At 43.0% G+C, this 12,017-nt stretch overlaps 1 protein-coding gene across 2 annotated transcripts in view; it reads right to left on the reverse strand.

Moving 5' to 3' along the window:
• The window catches only part of MID1 (midline 1), a 332,705-nt gene that overhangs the window by 163,239 nt on the left and 157,449 nt on the right, over nt 1-12,017 (reverse strand). The window lies entirely within an intron of this gene.

Below are 12,017 nucleotides of genomic sequence, written 5' to 3' on the forward strand. Positions count from 1 at the left end.
TAGACTTTCAGACAGGGCAGAGCTGACTAACCTGTCACCAGTCAGGGTTTTAAATAAATTGAGTTTGATGCTTCCTCACTTGAATATTGAGGAATTAAAGCGAATCACGTCACTTTAAATTTTCATTCTAATTTACTATTTAAAATTTCTGTGCTTTTAGAGGTGAAATAGTTTGACATTTTCTAGTTTTTGTTGATTGATTAAGTATGGCTGATCCTTCATTATCTTCCTCTTAGTGACCTGGTAAAGGACTATGCATGAATTTAGCAATGCTTTTTATATTCCTCCCACTATCAAATGTTCTCTACATGCCCAGATGAGCCTTCTACTCCACATCATCACAATAAAAATCCTACTTGCCAGGAGAAATTCGTCAATTTCTCAGTCATCTACTTTTTTACTCTAATTATGTGTTTAAATTTGCAAGAAGAAAATTATTATAATAACTTATTTTTTACTTGTCTTATGAACCCCTTTCCAAGATCCCGAGGTCTCATGTTGAGGTCCATATGAGTCAAAGATCCGGTAGGATATATTGTAACATATTTATTATTGAGATAATAGGATATTAAGGATATTAATAGGATATATCCTCAATATAATAAGGATATTGAGATTTATTTCAAAGAGTCGGCTTATGTGATGGTGAGCACTGGTAAGTCTGACATCCATCGGACAGGACAACAGGAGCTCATCCTATAGTTTTGAGGCAAAATTTCTTCTTCCTCAGGAAAACCTCAGTCTTGCATTTAGGACTTTCAACTGATCAGATGAGGCCCACCCATATTATTAAAGATAATCTTTTTTACTTAAAGTCAACTTTTTATAAATTTTAATCACATCTACAAAATACTTCATGGTAACACCTAGATTAGAGTTTAATTGAATAACTGGGTATGATAGTCTAGCTAAAAGACTATTGTATATCCCTTATAGCAAGCAGTCCAGGGTACAGTCAATTGGTCAATAAGTCAATAAATATTCACTGAACTGTACTCTCTTCTCCATAAGTAATGAAATTTTTCTAGTAGATTTACTATGTACCTCTCAACTGCAATACTGAAAGGTAAGGGCTATAAAATTCTGAGGCAAAATGATCTCTAACTGCCATTTCTATATCAAGTCACACTATTCACCAAATGTCAGAACAGATGGCAATCATTTTCATAGACTTAAAATTTTTATATCTCTTGTACTCATTTTTGAAATTTACTCAAAGATGTGTTTTAGCAAAAGGAGGGAATTAAACCAAAAACAATAAGCCAATGGGACTCAGAAAACAGAGAAACCAACTTTGGAGGGCCCCAGACTAAACTGCAGCAGGAAGATGAATGACTCCTGGAGGGAAAAGATGATACTGAGAGGTCACATTAGAGGATGAACAGGTACACATAAACACAAGCAAAAAGTGAGGCTATTATCAACTCCAGGACAAACAAAAGAATGCACAAAAACAGGAAGCACAGTCTTAGAACACTAACTGGTCTAAATGACTGCACTAGAGGGGGTGAGGACTCGATAATATGCATGAATGTTGAAACTACTGTGTTATGTGAAATTGTGGGGGCCTGGCCTACGGCCGAGGCTGAGCCCCACTCTAGCTGGACAATGCCCTAAAGATGGCGCCTGCTTCCCTGTTGGGGATTGGCCCAGCAGACTTCCGTACCCGTGCACAGCTCATGCTGCCCGCTTAGAGTGGCGCATGACACCTATCCGCTTAAAGGTCACGCATGATACTGTCCCGGATTGGTTGGGTGACTGAATATAAGGGAGCCCGCTGGGAGGGAAAAAGAGCTTCCCGACAACTGCTGTAACCACCGTGAGAGATTAGACAATAAAGCCTAGAGAAGAATCAAGACCTTGGGCGTGTTGCTTCGGTCCTTGAAGGGTCGCGACAAGTGGTGCCGAAACCCAGGAATCATTAAACCTCCTCGCGACCTGATCCGCTGACCCTGGCGCCTGCCGATGAAGTAGAGCTTGTAACTCTTCAGGAATGTCGCTGGACGCCGTTCGGTCGGCTGGCCAGACCGGGAGAGGGAACCGAGGAGGGTGAGTGGATCGGCGAGTAAACTGAAAGTATACGTGGCAGGGCAGACAGCAGGCAGTTGTGGTGGGTGTTTATGTGTAGTGTGTGTGTCCTGTTAGTGTTTGTGACATTGTTTATTATAATATATGGAATGAGGAGGCGCCAGTGAAGGTTCGCAGAGCGGCGACGAAATCAAAAGGTTCGCAGAGTGGCGACGAAATCAAAAGGTTCGCGGAATTAGCGACGTAGTCCATCTAAATCATAACTAGGATACTTGCCCTTTTAGAGAGAGGATGGGGACGGAGGACCAGGATTGGGTTTTTCTTCGGGGCCACACGGGAAAACAGCCTAAAAAGGCCTGTGTGGGTACCTCAGTGGCTCCTCACTAAAGAAAAGAAGGAAGCAGCCCACACTTTAGTACAAGAACAGATAGCAGCTGGTCACCTCCAGCCCTCTACCTCGCCATGGAACACACCTATTTTTGTAATTAGGAAAAAGTATCAAAGACTGTTTCTTCTCCATCCCGCTTCACCCCAGAGACTGTCAAAGGTTTATTGCCACAGGGCATGGCTAATAGCCCCACCATGTGTATGTAAAGAAGGCCTTACAAACTGTCAGGAAACAGTTTCCCCTGATAATCATCTATCATTATATGGATGACATCCTTTTGTGTCATGAGAGCAGCAGGGAGCTAGAGACAACCCTCAGGGTCAGGGTATGGTGGAACGCACCCACCTCACCCTCAAGAATGCCTTATATAAACAAAAACGGGGAATAGGAGAAGATTTTAGAACACTGGACAAAAATGGCCGCAGTGCAGCAGAGTGGCACGGCCAACAATCCAATCCAAAACACATGCCTCAAGTTTTGTGGAAGGATGTGTTGGAAGGAACATGGAAAGGCCCGGACCCAGTGATAATCTGGACCCGAGGCTCGGTTTGTGTTTTTCCACAGGACCAGCAGAACCCCGTGTGGGTCCCTGAACGTCTGATACGCAGAGTGGAAAACCCCGGAGCAGAGGTACAAGATGATCGCACTGCTTCTGCTCCTGCCGTGGATCCTATCACCATTCCTACGGCAGAGACGCTGAATGGTCTGTCCCAGGCCACTGCCTCGGCAATGACAACGCAGAATGCAACCAACGCATGAACCTTCTTCAAGAACAATTGGACCTCTTAGGGGAGGTTTTGTCTGTGGGCTGCGTCCATTCCTATACAGGGGTGTATTACTGGTATTCCTTTTCATAATTATTCTAAAGCTGCCAACTTGTCCAGACAGTTAGGCAAGATGTTAAATGCCACCAAAGCCTGGTCAGGTGTAGGTGTCATAGGAATATTGCTAATTGTGGGCCTCCTCGTGCTTGGGAGGAAAGTCTGTTCCATACAAAAACAGCAATGGGGAGAATGGAAGGTCCTGTTGCAGGCCATGGCAGTGCTAGAGGAAGGCATCTCCCCTAGAGTATGGCTTAATATGCTGGATCAGTAGTCAAGGACGGGTAAGATCAGGAGCTGCACACTGTCTGTTGCCTGAGGACGGGTAAGAATGCCGCAGACTCTGGACGACCTAAGACAGGCATGATCCCGACAGCCCTTTGGTTATAAAACAATAAAGGGGGAGATGTGGGGGCCCGGCCTACGGCCGAGGCTGAGCCCCACTCTAGCTGGGCAATGCCCTAAAGATGGCGCCTGCTTCCCTGTTGGGGATTGGCCCAGCAGACTTCCGTACCCGTGCACAGCTCGTGCTGCCCGCTTAGAGTGGCGCATGACACCTATCCGCTTAAAGGTCACGCATGATACTGTCCCGGATTGGTTGGGTGACTGAATATAAGGGAGCCCGCCGGGAGGGAAAAAGAGCTTCCCGACAACTGCTGTAACCACCGTGAGAGATTAGACAATAAAGCCTAGAGAAGAATCAAGACCTTGGGCGTGTTGCTTCGGTCCTTGAAGGGTCGCGACATGAAATCATCATGATTGTATATCAATGATACTTTAATAATAATAAAAAGGAACACTAACTGTTGTAAAAGAATAAGGATAAGAAGTAAAATGGTAATAATATGAAGAACAGTAACTAGCTGTTCCTAGTAAAACCCACACACACAACAAAGGATTTAAATCAAGAATGATGCCAATTAGGAATAAGAAGGGGTTTTCATTAGTCTAATGAGCTATTAAGGTATCCGGGTTGCAGAATCTTCATTCTTATATTGGCAGTGATTTCTGACATAGATATTATGGCAGAGACTTCTAGTGCCCAGTCTGGTGTTCTTCTTCCCCTTGCTTCCTTCTAACAGAACTTCAATTTATTTGGCAGCAGAAATGTGCCCAGCTGAAGAACATTTCCCAGCCTCCCTTGCAGGTATGGGTGGTGATATGAAACTATTATGGCCTTTGGAATTTTAATAGAAGCCGCTGTGTATGGCTTCTGGGAAAGCTCTTAAACGAGACACAGAATGTTTGCCCTTTGCCCTTCCCAGATTTCCCCACCAGGAATATGACTGAATGCCTGAGGTCCTGGGGCCATTTTGTAACCTTGAGAGGGATGGAACCCATGGTAAAGTGGGAAAATAGGGAAGGTGGAAGGATCCTGGATTCATGATGACACCTTCCAGCCTCTGAATGAGCCCTAAACTTCATGTTCTGTGAGAAAAACGAATTACTCATCTTTTTGAACTAATGTTTTGGAATTTGTGTTTCTAGATGAACACAGCTCCTAAAAGACACAACTTTATTGGGAGGAGGTGGGATGGGGATGAAGAAGATAATGTAAGAGAAGTCATTTCTTTTTGGTCATATGTATGATGTTAAAGATAATGTCTAAAATTCATAAAGCAAAAAACAGCAGCAAAAGCATATTATGGGAAATATGAAAGCACACAACAGAGGAAATATTTTACAAAGTGAAAGTGATTGCTCCTAGGATGGAGTGGGGTGGGGTTGCTGTTATTCATTACCAGTCTTTAGTATATTTGGACTTTGAACATGTGGTACTTTGATAAAATTAAAGTTAATTAAAAATAAAGAGATACTTGCTGGTTATTAAGTCAATTTCTTGTCCTTAAATTCATTTCCTGTAAACGAGCAGTATTTTATGACTATCTGGCCCATAGTTAATCAAAGAGTCAAGATAGAGCATTAGAGAAGTTACATGCCTGATGGCCCCTTCTGAACCCCAAGCGCAATGTCACCATGGCATGCACATATGATCTGATTGGTATTTCCTCTCTTCCCCACCACAGATTTAATTTGCTCTGAGTTTATACTGATCTGCCATGTGTAGCAAGAAATACATATATTAGCCCTGATCCAAACTGTTTTAGACATTCTTCTAGCTCTCCAGGAATGAAGATTCTACAACCCAGATGCCTTAATAAAATTCATTAGACCAATTTTTAAAAGCCCATTTTCTCTTATTCCTAATTGGCATCATTCTTGATTTAAATCCTTTGTGTGTGTCGGGGTGGGGTTTTAATATGACTAGAAACAGCTAGTTACCATTCTTCATATTATTACCATTTTACTTATTCTTTTATCTCTTACTTTTTTGATATATGAAAAGGATTAGTCTCTCAAACCTTTAATATTTTAATGCCCATAGCTGATTTTTAAATTAGCCTTAGAGTTAAAAAAAATTAACTTTTGTGAATCCGATCTCAGTTTTTATATGCTAGAAACAAGAAAATCAGACTGGTTCATTGATAATCACATGGACAGAAAGTGAATAGAAATTTTAATCAAAAGAAGCTTTGAAGAGGATTTGTGCTCCTTGTTTGTAAAAAGACAATGCTTTATCCTTTAGATTGGCACTTTTCAAATGCACGGAGAGATTGCTAAAATGGCTGTATATTTTTTTTTCCTGATTGACAAAAACCCTCTTCCACTTCACACATAATATCTATACTTGGATTTAAGATGGTAATAAAGACAAAACTACTTCAGAACCATGGGTTACATATCACTTTCCTTGGCTAGACACAGACCAGGGTGTTTTTTGCTCTCTTTTAATGGCCAAGGATATAATATTTGCCCTTATTTCCTTATAACTACATGGCTCATCACGAGCTTTTCCTCTGCTGGAAACCACTCATGAAAATTTACACATACTGTGATAGGCTTTCCTAGATATTCTTTCCTCTGGTGCAAAATGCAAGATAAACATAGTGAATCAATGCAAGGAAAAAAATGCAAACGTTGAGTGTCAGTGTCCTAGCTTTCCCCATATTTATTAAAGTGCTCTAAATGCCTGAGAAACTACATTCACATGAGGCTTCATTTTATTTCTCCTTAGATTTATTAATTTACAAAACGAAGGGCTTATACTGCCCATAATATAAAGTGTTATTTTTAAATTATTTTAGTGTGAGTGATTTAAATAACATCATACAGTGAACAAGATAACTGTACTCTTATTGGTAGCTTTATCTGTGCTATTAATCCAAAAGCCCTACCGGTATTTCTCCTATGCAGGCAAAGATAATTTTGTTACGGTCATCTTTAAAAACCAACCAGCTCGTGCTACTCATCTTAACTTGGGCAAATTGATCCAACCCAATTAAAGAAATTCAAAACCAGCTGATACACCACACTCAAAGAGGTCTTAGTTAAACCTTAAACTAAAAAGTGCACATGTGCTATTTAGTACCGTAAAACCCAACAGGAGCTATTTGTGCTGAATGGGAAGGGAGGAAATGTAAGGACTACCGGGTCTATCATGGACCAGTTGTGCATCAAGCTGTCTGGAAGACGCAGCTAGTTTACAGTTGGTGTAGGAGAAACCGGAAACCATCTCTCTGACCCAAAACCCATGCTCTTTCCAGCATGTGGTCCTGCCACCCTCATCCAGACACAGTTCTCCTTCGGTAAGAGGCATCAAAACTCAGCTTATGACTCGCCACGAGGCTCCCGCATCCCCGTGCCTCATATGGGGCTGTTTGGGGTTCGCCACTTAGATTCTGACTTGGTTCTGATATCCTCAACCTCAGTCCCACCTCCCAAAAGTATCTCACACCGCACCTTCAAGAAAAGACAGTTTACCTTTACATCGCAAACCAAACTGAGACACTTTCGTGATTTTTGTTTACCTTTAACGGTTCTCCAGATTTGGGCTGTGTTCATCTGATCATTTATCATCACAAATATGCCTATTGATGGGATGTTCTCACGGAAAAGGATGTCACTGCTGTGCTATGCAGGGCAGGAGGTAGATTTGGGGGCTATTTCTCTAGGACTGTGAACGAGGTTTTTCCCTTACATCCAGAATTTCTCAATGGCTTTTCCAACAGAATACATTTCTGTGATTCATTTCCACAGTTGGGAATGCAGCCTGTGCAGTTTTCCTTACTCAATGTTAATTGGAGCATTGGTGATTTCACTAGCAACATATAGATATCTGTGGATATCTCTGAATTGATTTTCATCACTCCCAGGGCATCTAAAGATAGCAAGTGTAAAGACAAGTGCCTCCTATAAGAAAAAGGCTTTCACATCTTAACCTCATGCTAACAAAAATGCAATGGCATATCTTCCTTACATCTGAATGGCCACTCACTCATTGAGCAAGTATTTAGAGCTTACTATGTGCCCGGATGGTTCTAGGTGCCAGAGAGGCAAGCAGACAGTACAAATGAGCCGAGGGCTGCCCTCAAGAACATACCTTCTAGTGAAGGAAGATAGAAAAACAAATCAACAAATAAATACAAGGTGGGTCTGATGGTAGAAGTTCTGGTAAGTGGGGTAGGGAGTACTGGGTGTGGTGGGGAAAGGGAAGTTGATATTTTATAAGGTGAAATTTCAGCAGAGTTTTAAGGAAATGAGGAAGAAAGACTTTCATGTATGGTGATGGATGGGGCAGGGCTTTCCAGGCAGAGTAAGTGCAGAAGCTCTAAGGCCAGCGCAGACCGGGTGGAAGGAGCCTGCGGTGGCTGGACCAGAGTAAGCGCAACAGCAGTAGGAGCTGGGGTGTCAGGAAGGTGAGTGTGTGTGTGTGTGTGTGTGTGTGTGTGTGTGTGTGTGTGTGTGTGTGTGTGTGTGTCTGGTGTGTTAGGGGCAGTGTTTGCAGGTCACGTAGGATCTAGCAGATAATTTCGGGAGTTTTGGGTGTTCTTCGGGGTGAGCTGGGGGACACTCCAAGGCTTTGGAGCTGAGGAATGACAACAGCCAATTGCCTTTTCAGAGTTCAGTGTGATTGCTGGGCAGAGAGCAGCCTGTTGGGTGGAAGAAAGGTCACTGAGGATGCTCTTCTGGTCAACCAGGTGAAGATGGTGGATCGGGACAGGAGTGGCAGCGGAGTTGGGGAGACCTTGGTAGATTCTGGGTATTTTGTGATGACAGAGCTAGTGTGATTAGTGGACGGAGTGAATATCTGATACAGAGAGGAGATAGGATACCTTCCAAGTGGTTTGCTGGAACAGCTGGAAAAATGGCATCTCCACTTACTGAGATGGGGACAACTGCAGCGGAAGCTGTTGGAAAGAGGGCCCACCTCTCTGCTTCAGTCTCCTGTAGGAGGTGAGGTTCTAGAGGCATTGTAAAATTGTCCAGATAAAAAGAAGGCCCAGGGATATGTGAATCAAGCCAGAAAGTTTATATTATTCATGGAAAAAGAAAACCCTGCCCATAAATATTTATTATTCCCACTCAGTGCAGTATAGCCGTATGGTTAGAGGCACCAATTCCAGAAGCAGCCTCCTTCCAAGTATCAACTCTACCACTCAGTAACTGTGAACATGGCCCATCTGCCTGTTCTCCCTCAAAGTTACTATGATTTGAATGAAGCAATTTGTTTAAAAATCATATTATTTAACATTTACTGAGTGCTTACTAGATACCAGATGCTTGTAAGCACGTTTAATTCTCCTTTATCCCTATGAGAATAGGTACTAACAGTATCCCCATTTTCCAGAAGAGAAAAGAGAGGCAAGGAGACTTGCCATGGTCAGTCACAAAGCCAGGAGGCTGCAGATGCTGGTTTAGGCACCAGGCTGACTGGCCCCTGAACACAGGCTCTGAGCCACAGAACTCTGGGAATGCAGCACACAGTAAATGTTAAAAATTGCAGCTTGTATTATGATGAGGTAGCTGCCAAAACAAGAACACAGACCATGGTCAGTTTAAAAACACATCTGGTACATTTGTACAACTCCACTTGTTATCATCACAGGACTCAGTTTCCATCTGTGCCTCACCTTCTCCAGCTCTATTTTGAGTCTCGGAGGTCTTGCCTCAGCCCCAAAGTGCATGCAGATGGGAGCGTCCTGAGCCTCTGCCCGTTATTTCTTCCAATAATACTCACATTGTCTGGCCTAACGAATTTCTAAAGCTAGTTTTCATTTTCTTTATCGCATGTTTCCAGATGTGTTTTTAAATTAATCAGTGCTAATAATAAAAGATAACAAGACCCCTGAAGCTTCCGGCAAATACGTTCCATAACCAAATGTACCATTTTAATGCTCATATCTAAAAAGGTGTAACTGGGTGTGGATAAAACGAAAGTTCCTGTGGCTAGGATTCTCACCTGGCCCTGGTTGGCTAGCTCACTATACATGTGTGGGCAATACGTTGCTATTGACTATATAAAAAGATCTGCCCAGTGCTCTGGGCAACACGGTGGCACGGCTGCAGGAGAGCAGAGCAGAGGCTGGAGTGGTGGCAGCATCAAGGACAGAGGCCCAGAGAATGACTGTGTGGCAGAGGTGCCCAGAGGCAGAGACCGGCTTGCTGTGTGCAGACTCGCTCTGAGTGAATGGGATTTTAGTGATTGATCTGCCACCGTGGAAATAAAGTTGGGTAGAACCCTTTCACCCCAAGAACATTCTACTGTCATTTCTTTGGTCACACTGAATCCATAGTGAACTTGCCCGGGGCTGAAACCCATTGGCAAGACTCTGGGCTATGCCATACCTATTTCTTCTTGTTGTATATCTTGGGCAAGTCACTTAAACTCTCTGAGTTTCCTTTTTTGTACAATGAAAGTGTTAGTTGCCCGGTCTGCATCTGGAAATCAACTGGAAGAGATTTAAAAGATACTGGTGCCTGGGTTCCACCCTGAGACTCTAATTGATCTGGGCTGGGCCTGCTTGGGGAGAATTTTTTTTTTAAGTTCCCCTAAGGAATTAGAATGAGCAGCCAAGGTTGAGACCGGTAGGTGTGAGTCGGTCTAGATCAATGGTTCTCAAATTTGAGCAAGCATTAGAATCCCCTGGAAGCGGGGATAAAGCAGTTACTCGGCCCCACCCCAGACTTTCTGATTCAGCAGATCTGGAAATCTGCATGTCTGACAAGTTCCCAGGTGGGGCTGCTGCTGCTGGTTGGGGAACCACTTCTCTAGAACAGGGGTTGACAAATTCCAGCCCTCAGGCCGATCCTGCGCACCACCTGTTACTGTATGGTCCACCAGCTGAGGATGGTTTTGAACAGTTTTCAAACGGCTGAGGAAAACTCAAAAGAATTCTATCTGTGTCGTGAGAAAAGTATATGAACTTCAAATTTCAGTGTCCATAAATCAGACTTCATTAGAAGGCAACCACAGCCATCCAGTGGGTCATTAAACCAAGCTCAGACCCTTGTGCACCTGCACGCTTGCCTATGAAGCCCTAACTGCCATTGACTAATACAAGCTCCAACCTTGCTGTTTACCTCCTGAAGCAGATCGGAATACGCCACCCCAAAATATGCCACTTTGGCATCAGGATTATTTTGAGGTAAAGGCAACTGAGAACCAACAGACGTAGGAAGAGTTCTCTGCCTTCTTATCCACCAAAAAGTAGGACATACATTTTTCTCTGAAGAAGCCCTTACCTTCTGTTAGTACCTCCATGTATCTCCTACTCACTTCTCCCCATTTTATTGGCCCTTGAAGCCCAAACCCTCTTTCCTTTGCGAAAAGGGTATAGAAGCCCCCCGACTCCAACTGCTTCGAGTGGCACTCCTTTTTTGTGAACTGTGCACGTACATATTCTAAAAATTGTGAGCCTTTGATCCTGTTAATCTGGCTTTTGTTAGTTTAATTCACAGTCCCCAGGGACGGAACAGAAGAGAACAGAGGGAAAGTTTTTCCTTCCTGCCACTCCTAACACGGGAGATAGAGAAGCTGAGATTTGCAGGCTCTTCAGTTCTGAAGTTCCCCTTTACCTTACCTTGGTTTCTCAATGGCTACTTTCAGAAGCCCAAATCCAGGATTTTCCCTGCAGCCTACATCATATAACATGACCACTCCATCAGCGGGAGCCCCTTGGAAACAGGATGGCTCCTCCTCACAATAGGATTGTGGACTTCTACATGATCCTGTGTCCTTTCTGGTACAAATAGTCATGAAATGACCACCAAAGACCCACGGGCAACAAAACCTCAGGACAATACCCACTGTGTACGCCACATGATCTTTCTAAGGAAATGGTAGGCCTACTATGTGCAGGAAGAAGAGGAGAGCTGTTATTTATTCTTAAGTATCTGAAATCCAAAGCTGTTTCATGATATTTTAATATAAGTCCCGTATGTAAAAACACTTTGATGATAAAGAGGGCATGAAAATACATTTTACTGGAAATAAGAACATAAGTTGTAAAACTTTCTTAAAAGCCCCTTTTCCTCCTGAATCATGCCCCTAGTTAAATTTAAACCCAGGTAATATTATCCACAGTTAACCAACACAGTTTTATGTCTCCCTGTTTTTTTGAAAAGATGTGTATCCTTTCAGGTAACTATTCCCTTGACAAAGAGGTTGCTATGGATACTTTTTTTTTTTAATCGAGAGCTGGTATTTTAAAGCCTGTGCAATTTAGTGAAGTATACCTGGCCTGAGGGTTATAGTAGTTTAAGTGCCTGTCTTCAACACTAACAATTTTATCTTAATGAGGTTGCTCTGTGCGTTGACATGCGGCGTTCAGGAGCAGTTGGAAACGGTGTGGGAGTTTCTTAAGGGAAAGCAAAGAAGGCAAATATCACACAGCCCACCTAGATGCAGCTGAATCACTGGATGCCTCACTCGCCTGGAA

This window comes from Manis javanica, chromosome X (assembly GCF_040802235.1).
Source record: "Manis javanica isolate MJ-LG chromosome X, MJ_LKY, whole genome shotgun sequence".
Classification (NCBI taxonomy): Eukaryota; Metazoa; Chordata; class Mammalia; order Pholidota; family Manidae; genus Manis; species Manis javanica.